The sequence below is a fragment of the Moschus berezovskii genome, chromosome 25 (assembly GCF_049115385.1).
Source record: "Moschus berezovskii isolate FMDL1 chromosome 25, NW_MosBer_1.0, whole genome shotgun sequence".
Classification (NCBI taxonomy): Eukaryota; Metazoa; Chordata; class Mammalia; order Artiodactyla; family Moschidae; genus Moschus; species Moschus berezovskii.
In genome coordinates, this window is record NC_142484.1 from 30460421 (window position 1) to 30486144 (window position 25724).

At 42.5% G+C, this 25724-nt stretch overlaps 1 non-coding gene and 1 pseudogene across 1 annotated transcript; both read right to left on the bottom strand.

The window, feature by feature from the left end:
* Window positions 1-20456: 20456 nt before the first annotated feature.
* LOC129548374 (26S proteasome non-ATPase regulatory subunit 4 pseudogene) lies at window positions 20457-21709 on the bottom strand (annotated as a pseudogene).
* Window positions 21710-21890: 181 nt separating this feature from the next.
* LOC129549114 (U6 spliceosomal RNA) lies at window positions 21891-21997 on the bottom strand. The gene has a single exon (XR_008684477.2). It is a non-coding gene; the product is annotated as a U6 spliceosomal RNA (small nuclear RNA).
* Between the last annotated feature and the right edge of the window lie 3727 nt (window positions 21998-25724).

Consider the following 25724-nt stretch of genomic DNA (forward strand, 5'->3'; position numbering starts at 1 on the left):
ATGGACGAAGGAGCCTGGTAGGCTGCAGTCCATGGGGTCGCTAAGAGTCGGGCACAATTGAGCAACTTCACTTTCGCTTTTCACTTTCATACATTGGAGAAGGAAATGGCAACCCATTCCAATATTTTTGCCTGGAGAATCTCAGGGACAGAGAAGCCTAGTGGGCTGCTGTCTATGGGGTCGCACAGAGTCAGACACGACTGAAGCGTCTTAGCGGCAGTAGCAACAGCAACATTTCATTGTATGTATATACAGTGTCTTCTTTATCCATTCATCTATCAATGGACATTTAGATTACTTCCCAGAAACAAGAAAAACTGAAACGGGTAATTCTCCAGTAAGTAGGTAGGTCCATGTTGAGATCCAAATGAGCAGGGTCAGTAATAGCTAATCTAGCTTGACTCTGCCCTGCTAGGTGGAGGAACAAGAAGGGGGAGGTACAATTTTGGGAACTGCATGAACATCTGCAAGTCCATGGAGGGGAAGATGTGCTGAGGTCCTTATGTCTCCATAGAGATGAGTCTGCCATGAGGGCCTAGGCATGGTTATAGGACCTACAGTTATGAAGATATGTAATATTATCCTTGTTCTCAAAATGTTTACCATACAAAAAAGAATAATACCAATGAAAATTCATATCAGAAATCATAATTTTTATATAGATCTTTATAACTACTTACTAATTTATAAAACACTTTTCTTCTCACTTGATTCTCTCAACAGCCCTGAGAGGGAGCCAGGGCAAGTCATGTCCCCATTGTACAGATGAGGAAGCTAAGGCCCAGAGGAGATAGTGACTTGTTCAAAGTAAATATATCAACAGCATTTTACCAACTGCTTTTATAGTTCAGTTCAGTTCAGTTCAGTCGCTCAGTCGTGTCCGACTCTCCGCGACCCCATGAATCACAGCACGCCAGGCCTCCCTGTCCATCACCAACTCCCGGAGTACACTCAAACTCATGTCCACAGAGTCGGTGATGCCATCCAGCCATCTCATTCTCCGTCGTCCCCTTCTCCTCCCGCCCCCAACCTTTCCCAGCATCAGAGTCTTTTCCAGTGAGTCAACTCGTCTCATGAGGTGGCCAAAGTATTGGAGTTTCAGCTTTAGCATCAGTCCCTCCAATGAACATCCAGGATTGATCTCCTTTAGAATGGACTGGTTGGATCTCCTTGCAGTATAAGGGACTCTCAAGAGTCTTCTCCAACACCACAGTTCAAAAGCATCGATTCTTCGGCGATCAGCTTTCTTCACAGTCCAACTCTCACATCCATACATGACCACGGGAAAAACCATTGCCTTGACTAGACGGACCTTGGTCGGCAAAGTAATGTCTCTGCTTTTTAATATACTATCAAGGTTGGTCATAACTTTCCTTCCAAGGAGCAAGCGTCTTTTAATTTCATGGCTGCAATCAGCATCTGCAGTGATTTTGGAGCCCAAAAAAACAAAGTCTGACACTGTTTCCACTGTTTTTCCATCTATTTCCCATGAAGTGATGGGACCAGATGCCATGATCTTTGTTTTCTGAATGTTGAGCTTCAAGCCAACCTTTTCACTCTCCTCTTTCACTTTCATCAAGAGGCTTTTGAGTTCCTCTTCACTTTCTGCCATAAGGGTAGTGTCATCTGCATATCTGAGGTTATTGATATTTCTCCCAGCAATCTTGATTCCAGCTTGTGCTTCTTCCAGCCCAGCGTTCCTCATGATGTACTCTGCATATAAGTTAAATAAGCAAGGTGACAATATACAACCTTGACGCACTCCTTTCCTATTTGGAACCAGTCTGTTGTTCCATGACCGGTTCTAACTGTTGCTTCCTGACCTGCATACAGGTTTCTCAAGAGGCAGGTCAGGTGGTCTGGGATTCCCATCTCTTTCAGAATGTTCCACAGTTTATTGTGATCCACACAGTCAAAGGCTTTGGCATAGTCAATGAAGCAGAAATAGATGTTTTTCTGAAACTCTCTTCCTTTCTCCATGATCCAGCGGATGTTGGCAATTTGATCTCTGGTGCCTCTGCCTTTTCTAAAACCTGCTTGAACATCTGGGAGTTCACGGTTTACATACTGCTGAAGCCTGGCTTGGAGAATTTTGAGCATGACTTTACTAGCGTGTGAGATGAGTGCAATTGTGCGGTAGTTTGAGCATTCTTTGGCATTGCCTTTCTTTGGGATTGGAATGAAGACTGACCTCTTCCAGTCCTGTGGCCACTGCTGAGTTTTCCAAATCTGCTGGCATATTGAGTGCAGCACTTTCACAGCATCATCTTTCAAGACTTGAAATAGCTCAACTGGAATTCCATCACCTCCACTAGCTTTGTTCGTAGTGATGCTTTCTAAGGCCCACTTGACTTCACATTCCAAGATGTCTGGCTCTAGGTCAGTGATCACATTATCGTGACTATCTTGGTCGTGAAGATCTTTTTTGTACAGTTCTTCTGTGTATTCCTGCCACCTCTTCTTAATATCTTCTGCTTCTGTTAGGTCCATACCATTTCTGTCCTTCATCGAGCCCATCTTTGCATGAAAAGTTCCCTTGGAATCTCTAATTTTCTTGAAGAGGTCTCTTGTTTTTCCTATTCTGTTGTTTTCCTCTATTTCTTTGCATTGATCACTGAGGAAGGCTTTCTTATCTCTCCTTGCTATTCTTTGGAACTCTGCATTCAGATGCTTATATCTTTCCTTTTCTCCTTTGCTTTTCGCCTCTCTTCTTTTTACAGCTATTTGTAAGGCCTCCTCAGACAGCCATTTCGCTCTTTTGCATTTCTTTTCCATGGGGATGGTCTTGGTCCCTGTCTCCTGTACAATGTCACGAACCTCCGTCCAGAGTTCATCAGGCACTCTATCAATCAGATCTAGTCCCTTAAATCTATTTCTCACTTCCACTGCATAATCATAAGGGATTTGATTGAGGTCATATCTGAATGGTCTAGTGGTTTTCCCTACTTTCTTCAATTTAAGTCTGAACTTCGCAATAAGGAGTTCATGATCTGAGCCACAGTCAGCTCCTGGTCTTGTTTTCGCTAACTGTATACAGCTTCTCCATCTTTGGTTGCAAAAAATATAATCAATCTGATTTCGGTGTTGACCATCTGGTGATGTCCATGTGTAGAGTCTTCTCTTGTGTTGTTGGAAGAGGGTGTTTGCTATGACCAGTGCATTCTCTTGACAAAACTCTATTAGCCTTTGCCCTGCTTCATTCCGTGCTCCAAGGCCAAATTTGCCAGTTACTCCAGGTGTTTCTTGACTTCCTACTTTTGCATTCCAGTCCCCTATAATGAAAAGGACATCTTTTTTGGGTGTTAGTTCTAAAAGGTCTTGTAGGTCTTCATAGAACCGATTAACTTCGGCTTCTTCAGCATTACTGGTTGGGGCATAGGCCTGGATTACTGTAATATTGAATGGTTTGCCTTGGAAACGAACAGAAATCATCCTGTCATTTTTAAGATTGCATCCAAGTACTGCATTTCGGACTCTTGTTGACCATGATGGCTACTCCATTTCTTCTAAGGGATTCCTGCCCACAGTAAATAAGACGGTAGGTATTGCTAGGGGGCACCAGAGGGCAGACAAACTGAAATCATAATCACAGGAAACTAGCTGATCTAATCACATGGACCACAGCCGAATGTGGTCCCCTGGAGAAGGGAATGGCAAACCACTTCAGTATACTTGCCTTGAGAACCCCGTGAACAGTAACAAAGGGCAAAATGATAGGATACTGAATGAGGAATTCCCCAGGTCGGTAGGTGCCCAGTATGCTACTGGAGCTCAGTGGAGAAATAACTATAGAAGGAATAAAGGGATGGAGCAAAAGCAAAACCAATACCCAGTTGTGGATGTGACCAATGATAGAAACAAGGTCCGGTGCTGTAAAGAGCAATATTGCATAGGAACCTGGAATGTTAGGTCCATGAATCAAGGCAAATTGGAAGTGGTCAAACAGGAGATGGCAAGAGTGAATGTCGACATTCTAGGAATCAGTGAACTAAAATGGACTGGAATGGGTGAATTTAACTCGGATGACCATTATATCTACTGCTTTTATAACCATTAGTTAATTCACTAAGGACAAAGCCAGGCCTAAGAGAAGGGCCTGGGGAGAGTGGTACTAGGTTTAGCTACTGTTTATAGTGTGTTCCTATGGTGCATCCCATTCACCTGCTTGATCCAAGAACACCATCCAACTCAACAACATGTACAGGGCCAGTTACATTCTATTCTGAAGGAGAAGGCTGTTCAGGACATCAGTGTTGGCAGAATAAAAGGATCGCTCTCCTCGGCTCTGTCCTCTCTTAGTTCTGCAATCCTGTGATAGTTTGCATTTTCTGACTTTGCACCAATGTTCATGTTATTGTATTCAGATGTTTTGTTTTGCTTTTAACTAGAATACTAATCTCCGTAATGGCAAGAATGCTTAATTCTTTGGCGTCTTAGCACTATGTCTCTTACTTTTTTCAACAGCCACTTTCAGTAAAACTACAACCTATAGTACATGTAATGGAAACAAGTTCAGCTGAGCAATGTGCCCTGATATTTTGTATTGTTTATACAATTTCCCTTTGTACTCAACTCCCAAATATAATCCAGGATTGGATTCTAAAACAGAAAAAAACATCAGTGAAAGAACACATGGAAGCCAAATAAAATCTATAGTTTCATTAATAATATTGTACCAATGTTAATCTCTCAGTTTTGATAAATGTACCGTGGTTATAGAAAATGTTAACATTTTAGGGAAAGCTGGGTAAAAATATGCAAAAACTTTCTGAAGTATTTTTGCAATTTTTCTGTAGATCTGAAGTTATTCCAAAAGAAAAAGTTTATTTAAAAAAGAAAACAGAGGTGAGGAATAGGAGGTATTGAAATGGCTGAAAGGGGTTAAAAGGTACAAACTTCCAATTATAAAATAAATCATGGGGATGTAAATACAGCATGACAAATATGGCTAATAACACTGTATTGTATATTTGAAAGTTGCTAAGAGAGTATACCTTAGAAGTCCTCAATACAAGATAAAATAACATATAACTATGTATGGGGGTGGATTTAACTAGACGCATTTCACAACATATATCAAATACTAAATAATTGTGTTACATTCCTGAAACTAGGGCTTCCTAGATGGCTCAAGTGGTAAAAGAATTCACCTTCCAATGCAGGAGGCGCAGGAGACACAGTTTCAATCCCTGGGTTGGGAAGATTTCCTGGAGGAGGAAATGGCAACCCACTGCAGTATTCTTGCCAGGATAATCCCATGAACAGAGGAACCTGGCAGGCTACCGTCCATGGGGTCACAAAGACTCGGACACAACTGAGCAACTGAGCACACATACACATACACACCTGAAACTAATATGATGTTATATGTCATTATACTATAATAATAAATGCATAAATAAATAGCCTACATAAACATGAAAAAAAGTTCTAGCTTGACCATTTAAACTGATTTCAGTTCAGTTCAGTTCAGTCGCTCAGTTGTGTCCTACTCTCCGCGACCCCATGAATCACAGCACGCCAGGCCTCCCTGTCCATCACCAACTCCCGGAGTTCACTCAAACTCATGTCCACAGAGTCAGTGATGCCATCCAGCCATCTCATTCTCCGTCGTCCCCTTCTCCTCCCGCCCTCAACCTTTCCCAGCATCAGAGTCTTTTCAAGTGAGTCAACTCGTCGCATGAGGTAGCCAAAGTATTGCAGTTTCAGCCTTAGCATCAGTCCTTCCAATGAACACCCAGGATTGATCTCCTTTAGAATGGACCGGTTGGATCTCCTTGCAGTCCAAGGGACTCTCAAGAGTCTTCTCCAGCACCACAGTTCAAAAGCATCAATTCTTTGGCCATCAGGTTTCTTCACAGTCCAACTCTCACATCCATACATGACCATGGGAAAAACCATAGCCTTGACTAGACGGACCTTTGTTGGCAAAGTAATGTCTCTGCTTTTTAATATACTATCTAGGTTGGTCATAACTTTCCTTCCAAGGAGTAAGCATCTTTTAATTTCATGGCTGCAATCAGCATCTGCGGTGATTTTGGAGCCAAAAAAAATAAAGTCTGACACTGTTTCCACTGTTTTTCCATCTATTTCCCATGAAGTGATGGGACCAGATGCCATGATCTTTGTTTTCTGAATGTTGAGCTTCAAGCCAACCTTTTCACTCTCCTCTTTCACTTTCATCAAGAGGCTTTTGAGTTCCTCTTCACTTTCTGCCATAAGGGTGGTGTCATCTGCATATCTGAGGTTATTGATATTTCCCCCAGCAATCTTGATTCCAGCTTGTGCTTCTTCCAGCCCAGCGTTCCTCATGATGTACTCTGCATATAAGTTAAATAAGCAAGGTGACAATATACAGCCTTGATGTACTCCTTTTCCTATTTGGAACCAGTCTGTTGTTCCATGTACAGTTCTGACTGTTGCTTCCTGACCTGCATACAGGTTTCTCAAGAGGCAGGTCAGGTGGTCTGGGATTCCCATCTCTTTCAGAATGTTCCACAGTTTATTGTGATCCACACAGTCAAAGGCTTTGGCATAGTCAATGAAGCAGAAATAGATGTTTTTCTGGAACTCTCTTGATTTCTCCATGGTCCAGCAGATGTTGGCAATTTGATCTCTGGTGCCTCTGCCTTTTCTAAAACCTGCTTGAACATCTGGGAGTTCACGGTTCACATATTGCTGAAGCCTGGCTTGGAGAATTTTGAGCATTACTTTACTAGCGTGTGAGATGAGTGCAATTGTGCGGTAGTTTGAGCATTCTTTGGCATTGCCTTTCTTTGGGATTGGAATGAAGACTGATCTTTTCCAGTCCTGTGGCCACTGCTGAGTTTTCCAAATCTGCTGGCATATTGAGTGCAGCACTTTCACAGCATCATCTTTCAAGATTTGAAATAGCTCAACTGGAATTCCATCACCTCCACTAGCTTTGTTCGTAGTGATGCTTTCTAAGGCCCACTTGACTTCACATTCCAAGACGTCTGGCTCTAGGTCAGTGATCATGTTATCTTGACTATCTTGGTCGTGAAAATCTTTTTTGTACAGTTCTTCTGTGTATTCTTGCCACCTCTTCTTAATATCTTCTGCTTCTTTTAGGTCCATACCATTTCTGTCCTTTATCGAGCCCATCTTTGCATGAAATGTTCCCTTGGAATCTCTAATTTTCTTGAAGAGATCTCTTGTTTTTCCTATTCTGTTGTTAATGGGCTGCAATTCACTTTGAATGTTGTAGGTATTTGCTATCATTTTAGATAATGCTGGTGGGAATAGTTGTGGTGATCCATGAAAGTCCAGGATTGTTCATTCTCTGACTTTTATCACTCTCAGAGTGCCACAGCCAACCTCTCTCCCAGCCCTTGGCCTTCCCTGCCTTGTCTTATGCTCATGTTCATCTGTACAACCTGTCCTTGAAGGGATCTCTTTGCCTGAATTCTCTGTAGACCTTGAAAGGGATACATGATGTATATTTGTTAAATAAATGTTTGAAGGAATAGTTGTGTTTCAACACTCTTATTTGAGTTTTTCTGCCTCTTCAAATTGTAGGAAATCTTTGTGTATACATAGAAATCTACTATAAAATATTTTCTGAAAGCCTTATATGAAATAAAAATTTTCAAACTTGGCAGAAAGTCTTTCCTGACAAAAAACCTTCATGACCATCTTTGGGACTTCCAATAAGAATGGAAGGCTTTCAATAACAAAGCTCCTCTGAAAAAGGTTTAAATTGTTTTTTAACTTTTATTACTATTTTATTTTACAAGTGACACTCATTCACTACTGAAAAAAAAGATAAAAAAGGATGAAAATAAAAAATGAAATCCTATAAGGTCACCTATAATCCCACCATAAATAAGTATTACTAACATTTTAATATATAACTCCTTTTGTATCTGAATATTTATAAATAAATACAAATACTTTAAAAATAAATGGTCCTATTTTTCATAAAATTTTAGAGGTATCTTTCCTCAGGTTGTTCCCTCATCCTGGAATGCATTCCCTCCTTTTTGTTTTCCATCTGAATATCTCCTGCTCATCTTTCTAGAGTCAACACATGATCACAACAATGGGAAGCCTTTTCTGTCCTCTCTGCTTTTCTCTACCCTAGATAGATTAGGTGATACCTCCCAGGTTTTCCAATGGACCTTAAATTATCTCTTTATTACATTTTGTATCTTAGTTAGTTTTTTACATGTCTCACTGTCCCACGAGTCAGGGAGCCCCTCAAAGGCAGGGATAATGGCGATGACAGGTTTTGTTGAATGGTGTATGGATGGATGACGGAACAGAGGAATGGACAGCTGAATGAATGACAGATGGAAAGAGACATAACTTTTCATCTGCTATGGAGAAAATCCTTAGCTCTTTGGCTCTGTGGTCTCAGCCTCAACTACATTGCCATGGAAGGGTCATTGGTAAAGAGAATATGGATGATGCAATCACCTTATTACTGGGGCTACAAAGACAACTCAAATGCTTGTGTTGAGTGCCTCCACAAGGAAATTTTCCAAATCCCATCAAAGCTTTGAGCAAAGTCCTGGACTCTGGCCTCTCCTTCACTGGAGAGGCAACAGACCAGCTTAGCCATCCTGAAAATTAAGCATCAGGGGACCAACGTTCAGTCTCAGTTACATGATAAAAATCGCTATGGATGGCCTTGGATATGCTGCTCCCCTGCCAAAAGTCTCAGTTTTCTCACTTTACAACAAGAGGAGTAGACTAGATGGTCTCTAATTCTCCTTTCAACACTCGCTTTCTGTGGTCTTGTGATTTACTCACAAATGATCCCACTCAGAGAAGAAACAGGGTAGAGGCCATTGCCCACTGTGACTAAGCTGTGCTCACTGCCACTACTTCACCCTTGGGAAAAATCTCTTTATTTCCCAGAGCCTCAGTTTCTTCATCTGGAATGAGAAGATTAGGTCAGTTTTTATACACTGAATGTGTGCTCTAGGGTGCATAAATGCAATTTATTTGTTGTTATTGTTCAGTCCCTCAGTTGTGTCAACTCTTTGCGACCTCATGGACTACATAAACCAGGCTTCCCTGCCCTTCACCATATACCGAAGCTTGCACAAACTCATGTCCATTCAGTCAGTGATGCCATCCAACCGTCTGATCTTCTGTCATCCCCTTCTCCTCCTGCCTTCAAACTTTCCCAGCATCAGAGTCTTTTCCAATGAGTCGACTCTTCACATCAGGTGATGAAAGTACTGGAGCTTCAGGTTCAGCATCAGTCCTTCCAATGAATATTCAGGATTGATTTTCTTTAGGATTGACTGGTTTGATCTCTGTGCAGTCCGAGGGACTCTCAAGAGTCTTCTCCAATATCACAGTTCAAAAGCATCAATTCTTCAGCGCTCAGCCTTCTTTATGGCCCAACTCCCATATCCGTAAATGACTACTGGAAAAACCATAGCTTTGACTAGATGGACTTTTGTCAGCAAAGTAATGTCTCTGCTTTTTAATATGTTGTCTAGGTTGATCACAGCATCGCTTCCAAGGAGCAAGCATCTTTTAATTTCATGGCTGCAGTAACCATCTGCAGTGATTTTGGAGCCCAAGAAAATAAAAATCTGTCACCGTTTCCATTGTTTCCCCATCTATTTGCCATAAAGTGATGGGACCAGATGTAATAATTTTAGTTTTTTGAATGTTGAGCTTCAAACCAGCTTTTTCACTCTCCTCTTTCACTCTCATCAAGAGGCTCTTCAGTTCCTCCTTTGAGCATTTTGAGTATTACCTTGCTAGCTTGTGAAATGAGTGCAATTGTATGGTAGTCTGAACATTCTTTGGCAGTGCAATGAAAACTGACTTCTCCAGTCCTATGGCCACTGCTGAGTTTTCCAAATTTACTGGCATGTTGAGTGCAGCACTTTCACATCATTATCTTTTAGGATTGGAAATAGGTCAACTGGAATTCCATCACCTCCACTAGCTTTGTTTTTAGTGATGCTCTCTAAGGTCCACTTGACTTCGCACTCCAGGATGCCTGGCTCTAGGTGAGTGATCACACCATCGTGGTTATCTGGGTCATTAAGATCTTTTTTTATATAGTCTTTCTGTGTATTCTTGCCACCTCTTCTTAATATCTTCTGCTTCTATTAGGTCTGTACCATTTCTGCCCTTTATTGTGCCCCTCTTTGCATGAAATGTTCCCTTGGTATCTTTAATTTTCTTGAAGAGATCTCTAGTCTTTCTCATTCTATTGTTTTCCTCTATTTCTTTGCACTGATCACTGAGGAAGGCTTTCTTATCTTTGGAACTCTGCATTCAGATGGGTGTCTTTCCTTTTCCCTGATAACTCAATTGGTAAAGAATCTGTCTGCAATGCAGGATACTCCAGTTTGATTCTTGGGTCAGGAAGATCTGCTGGAGAAGGGACAGACTACCCACTGCAGTATTCTTGGGCTTTTTTGTGGATCAGCTGGTAAAGAATCCACCTGCAATTCGAGAAACCTGGGCTTGATCCCTAGGTTGGGAAGATCCCCTGGAGAAGGAAAAGGCTACCCACTCCAGTATTCTGGCCTGGAGAATTCCATGGACTGTATAGTCCATGGGGTCACATAGAGTCAGACACAACTGAGCAACTTTCGCTTTCACTTTCTCTTCTTTTCTTGGTTATTTGTAAAGCCTCCTCATACAACCATTTTGCCTTTTTGCATTTCTTTTTCTTGGGAATGGTCCTGATCACTGCCTCCTGTACAATGTCACAAACTTCCATCCATAGTTCTTCAGGCACTCTGTCTATCAAATATAATCCTTTGAATCTATTTGTCAATTCCACTGTATATTGGTAAGGGATTTGATTGAGATCATACCTGAATGGTCTAGTGGTTTTCCCTACTTTCTTCAATTTACATCTGAATTTTGCAATAAGGAATTCACGATCTGAGCCACAATCAGCTCCTGGTCTTGTGTTTGCTGACTGTATAGAGCTTCTGGAGAAGGAAATGGCAACCCACTCCTTTTCTTGCTTTGAGAATTCCACGGACAGAGGAGCCTGGCATGCTGCAGTCCATGGGGTCGCAAAGAGTCGGACACGACTGAGCAACTATCACTCACTCACTCACTCAAAGAGTGTCTCCATCTTCAGCTGCAAAGAATATAATCAGTCTGATTTTGGTATTGACCATCTGGTGATGTCCATATGTAGAGTTGTCTCTTATGTTGTTGGAAGAGGGTGTTTGCTATGACCAAAGTGTTCTCTTGACATAACTCTGTTAGACTTTGCCCTGCTTTATGTTGTACCCCAAGACCAAACTTGCAAAATGCAATTTTTGGAAGCCCCCTAATACAAAGAGAATATTTCATTTAAAGATAAACATTCAGCATCTCTGAGACTAAAGTAAGATTCCCTTTGTTGATGTTCTCTCCTCGGTTTATTCTCGGAGGCCACCATGTTGAGCTGAAATGTTTTTTCTTTTACAAAAATCACTCTGATTTGGAGCAAAGCAGTTCCTAAACTCATTGCAACAGTAACTACCAGATCACACTGAATTTTAGAGTTGCAAACAAAATAATGGTTAATATCAAGACTACAACTGCTATTGAATTTTCAGCTGCTTCAGAACTTTTCATCTTTTATTCATAAAATGATACAGTTTAGAGCTATCTAAAGGGAGAAGGCAATGGCACCCCACTCCAGTACTCTTGCCTGGAAAATCCCATGGACGGAGGAGCCTGATAGGCTGCTGTCCATGGGGTCGCTAAGAGTCAGACACGACTGAGCGACTTCACTTTCACTTCTCACTTTCATGCATTGGAGACGGAAATGGCAACCCACTCCAGTATTCTTGCCTGGAGAATCCCAGGGACGGGGGAGCCTGGTGGGCTGCCATCTCTGGGGTCGCACAGAGTCGGACACGACTGATGCGACTTAGCAGCAGCAGCAGCAGCAGAGCTATCTAAAGATTGGAATTCAGTATCAATGTTATATCAAGCTTCAAGCTACTTTTCCATTAGAAAAATACCATAGTTATTACATTAATTATAACAGAAATATTGACCACCAATATGAAATTTCAACAATGAACAAAAATTTGCGAAAGTATTTCTCTCCATCTAGTAAAGGATTAATAAAAAGAACAGAGAGAAGACAGGAAGGAAATGCATTAAAATGTTAACAATATATGAAAAGTTGCTCAATATCATTAGCCATTATGGAAATGCAAGTTAAAACTATGATGAAATACTACTGTTTACTTTTCAGAATGTAAAATATTAAAAAGACTTACCAAATCATGTGTTGGGCAAGAATTTGAAAGAGTGGTAATGTATACAAGATTGGGAAATTGTTTCTTAAAAAACGACTTGGCAGTGTCTTAAAAAGTTAAATATATACCTACTAAATGATCTAGTAATTTTAACCCTAGATATTTTCCAAAGAGAAAACATAAAGCTATAGCCATAGCAAGTCTCATATATGAATATTCATAGTAGTTTTATATGTAATAGCCAAACGTTGGAGATAAACTTCTGATAGTGATGGGTATCTTGGTTGGAACAACGGCTCTGTGTGTTTATATGTATGGCAAAACTTACCTAATTGTACCAAGGTTCATCAACAAGTGAATGGATAAACAAATTGAGGTATAGCCTTACAATGGAATACTACTCGGACATAAAAAGGAAGAAACAACTTATGAATCTCAACAAATTATGCTGAGTTAAAGAAGCCAGACAAAAGAGAGTATACAGCATATGATTTCATTGATAAAAAATTACAGGAAATGTGAACTAATACATAGTAGCAAAAAGGAGATCAGGTGTTTTCTAGATTTGGGAGAAAGAGCGGGAGGTAGAGATTACAAAGGGCACTTTGGGGGGTGATGGATATGTTTATGATCCTGACTGACAATGACTTCACAAATATACCTATATGCCAACACTTATCAAATTGTATACTTTAAATACATTTAAAGAAAAAACTATATATTAACAAAATTATAAAATATGTTGTTGTGTACCATATTTATTGCATATATTATGTCAATATCAATATATAAATAAAATATAATAATAAATATAATAAAATATTTAATATGTTTATTTAAACTAAACTGGTTTATTTTATTATTTAAAATAATAAAAAGAAAAGAAAAAGGTTTAAAAAGAAAAGAAAAAGGGAATAAGAGTTCAACCATTCTCAGTACTTATTCATGAGGAAAATACAATAATGTGTTTTACATGTTTTTGTGAAGGAGCTGCTCTATGGGACAACTCACACATAGACTTATGGACCAGAAGTATTCATCAAACCAGTTAGTCCAAGTGCCATTCAGGTATAAGCTTGTGGGAACTCCTGTGAGTGAAGGACTCTTATCCCTGGGGTCACTGAGCTGGTAGAAAAGTCAGTCTAACATCGCTAGTGTCCATTTTTGCCACCATATGTAAAGAGCCTGCTTGAAAGTGATCAAGACTAAGGAAAAGAAAATCAAGAGATGGAGAGAGAACACAAATATGAATGATAAAGCTTGGTCCCTGAATCCAGCCATGTCTAACTAGGTATCAGGGTTTTCCCCTTAGGGCAGACTGGGTTAAGCTTCTGTCATTTGCAATTGCAAGAGCATTGACCAATACCTTCTTTCTTCCCCTTCCTTTTTATAATCAATAAACCATATTACTTTCTTTGTTTCATGCAAAGCAGCTTCCCCATGTCTAAAGTGGGTATATGCTGACACCTGTGCCCAGAGGGCATTTCAGAGTTTTCACAAAAACAGTTTCCTCCGTATGAGATATGTTGGTGACAACCATTAAGATAAACTTTTTTTCACTTTGTAACTAAAGGGCAGACGCGAGAGACGCCAGCCCTGGCGCAACCGACCACGCAGAGAGGCGTGGCCGTGAGGAGCTACCCCACGGCTGGGACCAGGGCCGGCGGCCGAGAGGAGCTGCCCCACGTCCAATAGGCGGTGGCTGCGCTGGCGCAGGAGGGTGGAGAGGAGCCACTCCACGTTCAAGGTCAGGAGGGGCGGCCTTGAGGAGATACCCTTCATCCAAGGTAAGGTGCAGCGGCTGCGCTTTCTTGGAGCAGCAGTGAAGAGAGATCCCACACCCAAGGTAAGAGAAACCCAAATAAGACGGTAGGTATTGCGAGGGGGCATCAGAGGGCAGACACACTGAAATCATAATCACAGGAAACTAGTCGATCTGATCACATGGACCACAGCCGAATGTGGTCCACTGGAGAAGGGAATGGCAAACCACTTCAGTATACTTGCCTTGAGAACCCCATGAACAGTAACAAAGGGCAAAATGATAGGATACTGAATGAGGAATTCCCCAGGTCGGTAGGTGCCCAGTATGCTACTGGAGATCAGTGGAGAAATAACTCTAGAAGGAATGAAGGGATGAGCAAAAGCAAAACCAATACCCAGTTGTGGATGTGACTGGTGATAGAAGCAAGGTCCGGTGCTGTAAAGGGCAATATTGCATAGGAACCTGGAATGTTAGGTCCATGAATCAAGGCAAATTGGAAGTGGTCAAACAGGAGAAGGCAAGAATGAACATAGACATTCTAGGAATCAGTGAATTAAAATGGACTGGAATGGGTGAATTTAACTCAGATGACCATTATATCTACTACTGTGGGCAGGAATCCCTTAGGAGAAATGGAGTAGCCATCATGGTCAACAAAAGAGTCCAAAATGCAGTACTTGGATGCAATCTTAAAAACGACAGAATGATTTCTGTTCGTTTCCAAGGCAAACCATTCAATATTAGAGTAATCCAGGCTTATGCCCCAACCAGTAATGCTGAAGAAGCCGAAGTTGAACGGTTCTATGAAGACCTACAAGACCTTTTAGAACTAACACCCAAAAAAGATGTCCTTTTCATTATAGGGGACTGGAATGCAAAAGTAGGAAGTCAAGAAACACCTGGAGTAACAGGCAAATTTGGCCTTGGAGCACGGAATTAAGCAGGGCAAAGGCTAATAGAGTTTTGCCAAGAGAACTCACTGGTCATAGCAAACACCATCTTCCAACAACACAAGAGAAGACTCTATACATGGACATCACCAGATGGTCAACACCGAAATCAGATTGATTATATTCTTTGCAGCCAAAGATGGAGAAGCTGCATACAGTTAGCAAAAACAAGACCAGGAGCTGACTGTGGCTCAGATCATGAACTCCTTATTGCCAAATTCAGACTTAAATTGAAGAAAGTAGGGAAAACCACTAGACCATTCAGATATGACCTAAATCAAATCCCTTATGATTATACAGTGGAAGTGAGAAATAGATTTAAGGGACTAGATCTGATAGATAGAGTGCCTGATGAACTCTGGACGGAGGTTCATGACATTGTACAGAAGACAGGGACCAAGACCATCCCCATGGAAAAGAAATGCAAAAAAGCAAAATGGCTGTCTGAGGAGGCCTTACAAGTAGCTGTGAAAAGAAGAGAAGCGAAAAGCAAAGGAGAAAAGGAAAGATATAAGCATCTGAATGCAGAGTTCCAAAGAATGGCAAGGAGAGATAAGAAAGCCTTCCTCAGTGATCAATGCAAAGAAATAGAGGAAAACAACAGAATAGGAAAAACAAGAGATCTCTTCAAGAAAAATAGAGATTCCAAGAGAACATTTCATGCAAAGATGGGCTCGATAAAGGACAGAAATGGTATGGACCTAACAGAAGCAGAAGATATTAAGAAGAGGTGGCAAGAATACATAGAAGAACTGTACAAAAAAGCTCTTCACGACCAAGATAGTCACGATAACATGATCACTGACCTAGAGCCAGACGTCTTGGAATGTGAAGTCAAGTGGGCCTTATAAAGCATCACTACGAACAAAGCTAGTGGAGGTGATGGAATTCCAGTGGAGTTATTTCAAATCTTGGAAGATGATGCTGTGAAAGTGCTGCACTCAATATGCCAGCAAATTTGGAAAACTCAGCAGTGGCCACAGGACTGGAAAAGGTCAGTCTTCATTCCAATCCCAAAGAAAGGCAATGCCAAAGAATGCTCAAACTACCGCACAGTTGCACTCATCTCACACGCTAGTAAAGTCATGTTCAAAATTCTCCAAGCCAGGCTTCAGCAATACGTGAACCGTGAACTTCCAGATGTTCAAGCAGGTTTTAGAAAAGGCAGAGGCACCAGAGATCAAATTGCCAACATCCACTGGATCATGGAGAAGGCAAGAGAGTTCCAGAAAAACATCTATTTCTGCTTCATTGACTATGCCAAAGCCTTTGACTGTGTGGATCACAATAAACTGTGGAACATTCTGAAAGAGATGGGAATCCCAGACCACCTGACCTGCCTCTTGAGAAACCTGTATGCAGGTCAGGAAGCAACAGTCAGAACTGCACATGGAACAACAGACTGGTTCCAAATAGGAAAAGGAGTACGTCAAGGCTGTATATTGTCACCTTGCTTATTTAACTTATATGCAGAGTACATCATGAGGAACGCTGGGCTGGAAGAAGCACAAGCTGGAATCAAGATTGCTGGGAGAAATATCAATAACCTCAGATATGCAGATGACACTACCCTTATGGCAGAAAGTGAAGAGGAACTCAAAAGCCTCTTGATGAAAGTGAAAGAGGAGAGTGAAAAGGTTGGCTTGAAGCTCAACATTCAGAAAACAAAGATCATGGCATCTGGTCCCATCACTTCATGGGAAATAGATGGAAAAACAGTGGAAACAGTGTCAGACTTTATTTATTTGGGCTCCAAAATCACTACAGATGCTGATTGCAGCCATGAAATTAAAAGACGCTTACTCCTTGGAAGGAAAGTTATGACCAACCTTGATAGTCTATTAAAAAGCAGAGACATTACTTTGCCAACAAAGGTCCGTCTAGTCAAGGCAATGGTTTTTCCCATGGTCATGTATGGATGTGAGAGTTGGACTGTGAAGAAAGCTGATCGCCGAAGAATTGATGCTTTTGAACTGTGGTGTTGGAGAAGACTCTTGAGAGTCCCTTGGACTGCAAGGAGATCCAACCAGTCCATTCTAAAGAAGATCAATCCTGAGTGTTCATTGGAAGGACTGATGCTAAGGCTGAAACTGCAATACTTTGGCTACCTCATGCGACGAGTTGACTCACTGGAAAAGACTCTGATGCTGGGAAAGGTTGAGGGCGGGAGGAGAAGGGGACGACGGAGAATGAGATGGCTGGATGGCATCACTGACTCTGTGGACATGAGTTTGAGTGTACTCCGGGAGTTGGTGATGGACAGGGAGGCCTGGCATGCTGTGATTCATGGGGTCGCGGAGAGTCGGACACGACTGAGCGACTGAACTGAACTGAACTAAAGTATTTATATAGTCAAGACTGTACTGTATATTGGAGAATGCAATGGCAACCCACTCCAATACTCTCGCCTGGAGAATCCCATGGACGGAGGAGCCTGGTAGGCTATAGTCCATGGGGTCGCTAGGAGTCGGATACGACTGAGTGACTTCACTTTCACTTTTCACTTTCATGCATTGGAGAAGGAAATGGCAACCCACTCCAGTGTTCTTGCCTGGAGAATCCCAGGGACGGGGTAGCCTGTTGGGCCGCCGTCTATGGGGTCGCACAGAGTCGGACATGACTGAAGTGACTTAGCAGCAGCAACAGTACTGTATATACAGTTTCTTATCTGCTATTTTCAGTCAACAAATATTTATATAAAAATTGTATGCTAGTCATATAGTAAGTGACTAACACTCTATGTTGAGAATTTTCCCACATCATTCAAAAGATTTTTGTATATGTCATTTATTACTAACTGGCAAAGAATATACAAGCATATAGACAGGTTTTTTTTTTTAAGTTTTCATTTTTTAAAGCAGTTTTAGGTTCACAGCAAAGTTGTGAACCCCTGTTCCCATATAGCCCCTGTCTCCTTACAGATAGTTTTTTAATTAAACCTGTATTGTAGAATATTAAGCTTATTTCCAAATTTAAGTTTTATGAATAATGATAGATACCTAATGCCAGCTACATCTCCCATGTTTTCTTAGGATAGATTCCTAGAAGTAGAATTTTTATAAGAACTTCATTTTTATCCCCCAAAAATGTGGGAAAAAATTACCAGTCGCTTCTATAAAACAGCATCTATCCCCTCTGACCCCATGTAGCCTGGAGAGATTTGGCCTAAAGTGCCTCCAGATAGCACAGGAATCTTGTTCCTTGAGAGCTTCCTGTTTCCTCTGAGTTCCCCTTCTCAGCTGTCCTTAAAGGGCTGGGGACTGACCAGGCAGCGGGCAGCCTATCAACCTTAGAGACCTCTGGAGGCATAGTTCACATAACTGCTTGTAGAAATTGTTTGAAAAGAATGTCATTCAGGGTAAGCCTGAAAAGGAGCTAGATGCCAAGACAAGAAAGTCAAGGCTAATCATGACCCTATTTTCAAGTCTCTTTTTTCCCTACTTTCCTTTATTTTCCTTAAGCATGTGTGGTTTATAATGGAAAATTTTAATATATTGGCAAAAATAACAGCAAAATGAGTTTCTCAAATTCAGTGTGGGACTGGAGATAATCTGGCTCCTAGAAAAGCATCTGTGAGCTCTCTGGGTTGGCAATGCTTCCTTCAGATCACTAGCTGACTCAGAAAAATACATATGCACATTAGTTACCAGAAGAACAGGGTGATTCCCTCTGGGGCCACCACAAAGCGGAACTGATGTCAGTCTTCCATACCTGGAAGAGGGTTCCAAACTGCAAAGTGTGAAAATAAGAGATGCGTCTAAGAACAGTCAATGGGGCCTCCAAAACAAGGATTTTTGATTCCTTGCCACAGCTTTCCAAGAGGCAGAGTAGACCAAAGATAAAGCCAACTATTCCAGGAGGTGATGACCTCCCCATCCTGTGAAGTGTTAAGGCCCACACTGGAGGCCAGCTGTCCTGGGTGGAATGGCAGTGATTCAGCTGCAAGGCCGAACAATGATTCTTGATCTTTCTGGTCTCAGGACTCCCTTATGCTCTTAATTACTGAGGATCCCAAAGAACATGGTTTAAAAGGTTCTATCTATCAACATTTACCATATTAGAAATTAAAACGGAACATTTTAAATACTTATTAATTTATTTTAAAATAGCATTAGTGGGACTTCCCTGGTGGTCCAGTGGCAAAGGCTCTGTGCTCCCAATGCACGGGGCCTGGATTCAATCCCTGTTCCCACATGCTGCAACTAAGAGTTCACATGCCGCAGCTGAGTTCCCAGGTTGAAGATCCTAGTTGCCCTCACAGCAAAAATGGAAGATCCTGAAAGCCCCAACTAAGACCCAGCACAGCCAAAAGTAGAGGAAGGAGAGAACAGGAAGAATTGAGAGTAGCATTGAAATATATTACCATGTGCAGAACAGATAACTAGTGGGAAGTTGCTCTATGACACAGGGAGCTCAGCCTGGAGCCCTGTGATGACCTAGAGGGGTGAGATGTGGGAGGGAGCATGGGAGGGAGGTTCTGAAGGGAGGAACACGTGTATTCTAATGGATGATTCATGTTGTTGTATGGCAGAAACCAACACAACATTACAAAGCAATCATCCTCCAAAGATTAATAAAAATAAATAAATATTTAAAATAAAATAATTTATTGATTCCTTTTATTACATTAACATCAGTTCAGTTCAGTCGCTCAGTCGTGTCCGACTCTTCGCAACCCCATGAATCACGCTAGGCCTCCCAGTCCATCACCAATTCCCGGAGTTCACTCAAACTCTTGTCCATCGAGTTGGTGATGCCATCCATCCATCTCATTCTCAATCGTCCCCGTCTCCTCCCGCCCCCAATCCCTCCCAGCATCAGAGTCTTTTCCAGTGAGTCAACTCGTCGCATGAGGTGGCCAAAGTATTGGAGTTTCAGTTTTAGCATCAGTCAAAGAAAAAATTTTATGGGAAGTATATTTACTCAAAAAAATCTAAGAAGAAGAGCAGCATTGCCTATTTTCTTTTTAAATCTTGTCACTCTCTAGTTCAATAGAACACAGCTGGATTATTTTATCTATTTCTATACTCAATCTTGTGCAATATGTTTTTCAAGGTTGGTTGCAATGTGGAATCTGAAACCATATCACTGAACCTGGGATACAACGATGACAGGATACAAACCTATGCCGAAAGAGATCACAACTGAACAATAATAAGAGAAAACACTTAAATGCTTACCATTATCCAGTTATGTGTCAAGTACTCTACACACATTACTCCAAGAAACATCTATAAAGAAAATCTACCTATTTTTATGTCAGTTCAATTCAGTTATATATGAAGAAACTAAAACTTAGAGAAGTTATATACCTTATACCAGGTCACACAGCCTGGCAAAGGCAGGATTTAGAGCAATTTAGCCTAATTGTTCTAACCTTGGCTTATTTTAACTAGCATAATGTTTCTGAGGTTCATCCATGATGTACTTCATTCATTCTTAAGAGTGAATGATAAATATCCCATTGTATACATATATACCACACTTTGCTTGTCCATTCATCTGTTGATGGATGAATCATAGTACATTTTATTTTTTTTTTTTCAAGTTGCCAAGCTTTATTGAGGCTGCAGTGGTTACAGACAACACCCCTAACCCCAGCCCGCCCCGCCCAGGCCCCGGAGCAGGCCCGCCTCCCTCCCCTCCAGTCTCACACTTCTCCTCCTCCTTCTTGTCCTTCTTGCCGTCCTTGGTGGCCTGGGAGGCCAGGGAGCCCATAGCATTTCGAATGGCCTCGTTGTTGGGGTCCACGCCTGGAAGGTTCTCCAAGACACTCTGGAGGAATTTGGGGTCCTGCATCATGTCATAATCATCCTCCTTCTTGGTGGGCTCAGATGTGTCCATGGCTGAACTGGCATCCATGTCAGCTGACTCTGCCTGGCCAAACTCTGCACCCTGGAGGGACATCTGCATGGCGAATGCAACCTGCTCTTCCTCAGTCAAACTGCTTAGGTCAGGGAGCCCAGTGCGGCCAAACTCCTGCTGGCTGACGGTCATCTTCAGCAGGGCATCGTCTGAGTCTTCAGTCCCAGTCGTGGCAATCCCAGCCTCAGCAGCAGAGGCAGCAGCTGCCCGCCGTGCCTCTTCCTCTTGCCACTGCCACTGCTCTTCCATAGAAACGCGCAGGGCCAGGGCCAGCTCAGGATCAGCGCTGGGATCCACTCCAAATTCAAAGTCACTGGCACCAAGACCCAGCATGGCACCCCCTTCCCCAGCCAGAATGGGCGAGCTGATGAGGGCATCAGCCACGCTGGGCCCAGGAGGCACTGCCACCAGGTGACAAGCGGCTCCGTCCTGGCCATTCAGTGTGTTTACAAAAGCCGTCAGCTCTCCGTGCTCACCTCCTCTTCCCCAAAACTGATCATGTCAACATTTACTTTCTCCTTCTTGAGGCGTTTAGCCAGTTGCACCAGGTCCTTCTCATTGTCCTCCACAGGGCTTCCCACAAAGGCAATGATGCACATCTTGTGATTCTTGCCCTGCCTGTGCTTCAGGGCCAGGTGGGCCACGCGGACGCCGGTGCAGAAGGTGATCTTGCCCTTGGGCTGGACAGTGTGCAGCTTAGACAGGATGCGGCTGGTGTCTGGGGTGAGTGTGGTCAGCACCTCACAGTCACTGGCCAGTGTGATGAGGCCCACGTTGCTCTCAGGGTTGCTGTGGGTCTTGAAGTGGCAGACGATGTTGACAGCGTCCTGCTGGGCCTGTAGCCGGGTGGGTAAGAAGTCCCCATTCTGCGTGTACTCACTGTTGTCCACGCAAACCACAGTGCTTTCCAACACCATCGTGTCTCCTTCCTCCCTCCCCAACCGGTTCTCCTAGCCATCAGTTCAGTTCAGTTCAGTCGCTCAGTCGTGTCTGACTCTCCGCGACCCCATGAATCACAGCACGCCAGGCCTCCCTGTCCATCACCAACTCCCGGAGTTCACCCAGACTCAAGTCCACAGAGTCGGTGATGCCATCCAGAAAAATATGGAACGCTTCACGAATTTGCATGTCATCCTTGCACGGGGGCCAAGGTAATCTTCTCTGTATCGTTCCAATTTTAGTATATGTGCTGCCGAAGCGAGCACTCTCCTAGCCATAGCACATTTTAAATAAACAATTACTAAGTTGGAAGCAAGCACAGGTTCTTAGAGGGAAGTAACAGAGGAGGAGCCACTGATCCAGCTTCGGCTGGGGCAATCAGGCGCTGGTGCCTGAGTAGTGACTTGAAGGATCGATGGGAGACATCCAGGAAAAAGACAGGAAAAGGGAGGAATCATGGACTGGAGGTGTAAGAGAACCACAGCCAGCCCCTCTGGGCTGAGTCAGGTTTGTATGGAAGAGGGGCGAGAAGTAAGGCTAGAGAGGCAACAACATTGGTGTTTGTTGTCGCTGTTGTTTAGCTAATAAGTTGTGTTCGACTCTGTAGTCCCGTGGACTGCAGCATGTCAAAGTCCTCTGTTCTCCACTATCTCCTGAGTTTGCTCAAATTCATGACCATTGGGTTGGTGATGCTATCTAACCATCTCATCCTCTGCCACCCTCTTCTTTCTTCCTCAATCTTTCCCAGCATCAGGGTCTTTTCCAATGAGTCGGTTCTTCACATCGGTGGCCATAGTACTGGAACTTCAGCTTCAGCCTCAGTCCTTCCAATAAATATTCAGCGTTGACTGGTTTGATCTCCTTGCTATCCAAATGATGCTCAAGAGTCTTCTCCAGCACTACAGTTTGAAAGCATCAATTCTTTGATGCTCAGCCTTCTTTATGGTCCAACTGTAACATCTGTACCTGACTACAGGAAAAGCTACAGTTTTGACTATATGAACCATAAATGTTACAGAGCATTTAAGACAGGGTGGGTACTGTGCAAAGTCTTTTAGATGTTTTAACTTATTTAAACATTACAGCAATCATCTTTAAAAAAAAAAAAAAAACAGCACTTCTTCTGTATATTCTGAGGACCAGGCACTTTTCCTTCATTCTGGAATGAAAAGATCAGTTTTCATTCCAATCAAAAAAGTGCAATGCCAAAGAATATTCAGACTACCACACAATTGCACACATTTCACATGCTAACAAAGTAATGCTCAAAATTCTCCAAGTGAGGCATCAATAGTATATGAACCAAGAACTTCCAGATGTTCAAGTTGGGTTTAAAAGGCAGAGGAACCAGAGATCAAATTGCCAACATCCGTTGGATCATAGAAAAAGCAAGAGAATTCCAGAAAAACATCTACTTCTGCTTCATTGACTATGCTAAAGCCTTTGACTGTGTGGATCACAACAAACTGTGGTAAATTCTTAAAGAGATGGAAATGCCAGACCACCTTACCTGTCTCCTGTGAAACCTGTATGCAGGTCAAGAAGCAACAGTTAGAACCGGACATGGAACAATAGACTGGTTCCAAATTGGGAAAGGAGTACGTCAAGGCTATATATATTGTCACCCTGTTTATTTAACTTATATGCAGAGAAGGCAATGGCAACTCACTCCAGTACTCTTGCCTGGAGAGTCCAATGGATGGAGAAGCCTGGTAGGCTACAGTCCATGAGGTTGCTAAGAGTCGGACTCGACTGAGCGACTTCACTTTCACTTTTCACTTTCATGCATTGGAGAAGGAAATGGCAACCCACTCCAGTATTCTTGCCTGGAGAATCCCAGGGACACAGGAGCCTGGTGGGCTGCCATCTATGGGGTCGCACAGAGTCGGACATCACTGAAGCAACTTAGCAGCAGCAGCAGAGTACATCATGCAAAATCCCAGGCTGGATGAAGCACAAGCTACAATCAAGATTGCCGGGAGAAATATCAATAAATTCAGATATGCAGATGACACCACCTTTATGGCAGAAAGTGAAGAGGAACTAAAGAGCCTCTTGATGAAGTTGAAAGAGGAGAGTGAAAAAGTCAACTTAAAACTCAACATTCAAAAAACTAAGATCATGGCATCCAGTCCCATCACTTCATGGCAAATATATGGGGAAGCAATAGAAACAGTGAGAGACTTTATTTTCTTGGGCTCCAAAATCACTGCAGATAGTGATTGCAGCCATGAAATTAAAAGATGTTTGCTCCATGGAGGAGATGCTATGACCAACCTAGACAGCATATTTAAAAGCAGAGACGTTACTTTGCCAGCAGAAGTCTATATAGTCAAAGGTATGGCTTTTCCAATGGTCATGTACACATGTGAGAGTTGGACCTTAAAGAAGACTGTGTGCCAAAAAACTGATTCTTTTAAACTGTGTTAGAGAAGACTCCTGAGAGTCCCTTGGACTGCAAGTAGATCAAACTAGTCAATCCTAAAGGAAATCAATCCTGAATATTCATTGGAAGGACTGATGCTGAAGCTTCAATACTTTGGACACCTGATGCAAAAAGCCACTTCATTAGAAAAGACCCAGGGGCTGGGAAAGAGTGAAGGCAGGAGAAGAAGGAGATGACAGAGGATGAGATGGTTGGATGATATCACCAACTCAATGGATGTGAGTTTGAGCAAGCGCCAGGAGATGATGAAGGACAAGGAAGCCTTGTGGGCTTCTATCTATGGGGCTGCAAAGAGTCGAACATGACTGAGCGACTGAACTGAACTGAACTGATGCTGATAAGCAGGCATGTGAACCCAGATTTCAGCAGCCACGCTCATGATTTGCCAGCTGTGAACATGAGAACAGGTAAGGAATTTAGACTTTCATCTGGCAGGGCCACTGGACAGGTTCAGGCAGAATGCAACTTGTTCTGATTTGTATTTTATAGTCATTCTAGCAGCTATATGGAGAGTGATAAGCAGGAAAGAGACTGGAGGCAGAGGCCAGTTAGTAAGCCAAACGAAAAAGAATGAGAACAGGGCTAGGCAGTGCAAATACAGACAAATGGAAGGTTTTGAGAAATATGCAGGTCACAGAGTAGTCAGCCTATGGTGATTTACTGAAAAGGGGTCAGGGATGACTCTCAAGTTTCTGAGACGATGACAGTGGAATCGTGGAGATGGAGGATGCATGGTAAAAACAATTTAGGGAGACTCTAGGTGTGAAGATGATGAGATCATTTGGGACATCTTGAGTCTTTTTACGCCTAGGGAGAGAGATCTGGGCAGGTAAGCTCCATGAAGGCAAAGATCTCTGTCTGTTTCGTTAATTAACATGGGCTAGTGCCAAGAGCGGTACTTGGCATAAGAAGACACCCAGTAAGATAAACTAGTATGTAGTTGCTGAAGGAATGAATATGGGTCTAGAGGAGAAAAGGGTGTGATCTAGAGGTTAGGAAATTGTGTGGGGAGTTGGAGCTACAGAGATTATCAATAGAACGTAAAGTGAGGAGAAGTACAAGGACAGAACTCTGGGGACACAACACTTACAAGACAGGCAGAAAGACACTAGCAGTGCCGGAGAGACTAGGAGAAGAGGGTTGTCAAAGCATCTAAGATTTTTAAGGTAGAGGAAACTTTGCACTGCTTCCTAGTTTATAAGACATACTTTCTCAGATACTTCTTTTTCTTTTAATTTTAGTACAGTATCAGTTAAGTTCAGTCACTCAGTTGTGTCTGACTCTTTGCCACCCCATGGACTGCTGCCTGCCAGGCTTCCCTGTCCATTACCAACTCCTAGAGCTTGCTCAAACTCAGGTCGATCCAGTCAGTGATGCCATCCAACCATCTCATCCTCTGTCGTCCCCTTCTCTTCCTGCCTTCAATCTTTCTCAGCATCAGGGTCTTTTCTAAGGAGTCAGTTTTTCACATCACGTGGCCAAAGTATTGGAGCTTCGGCTTCAGCATCAGTCCTTCCAGTGAATATTCAGGACTGATTTCCTTTAGG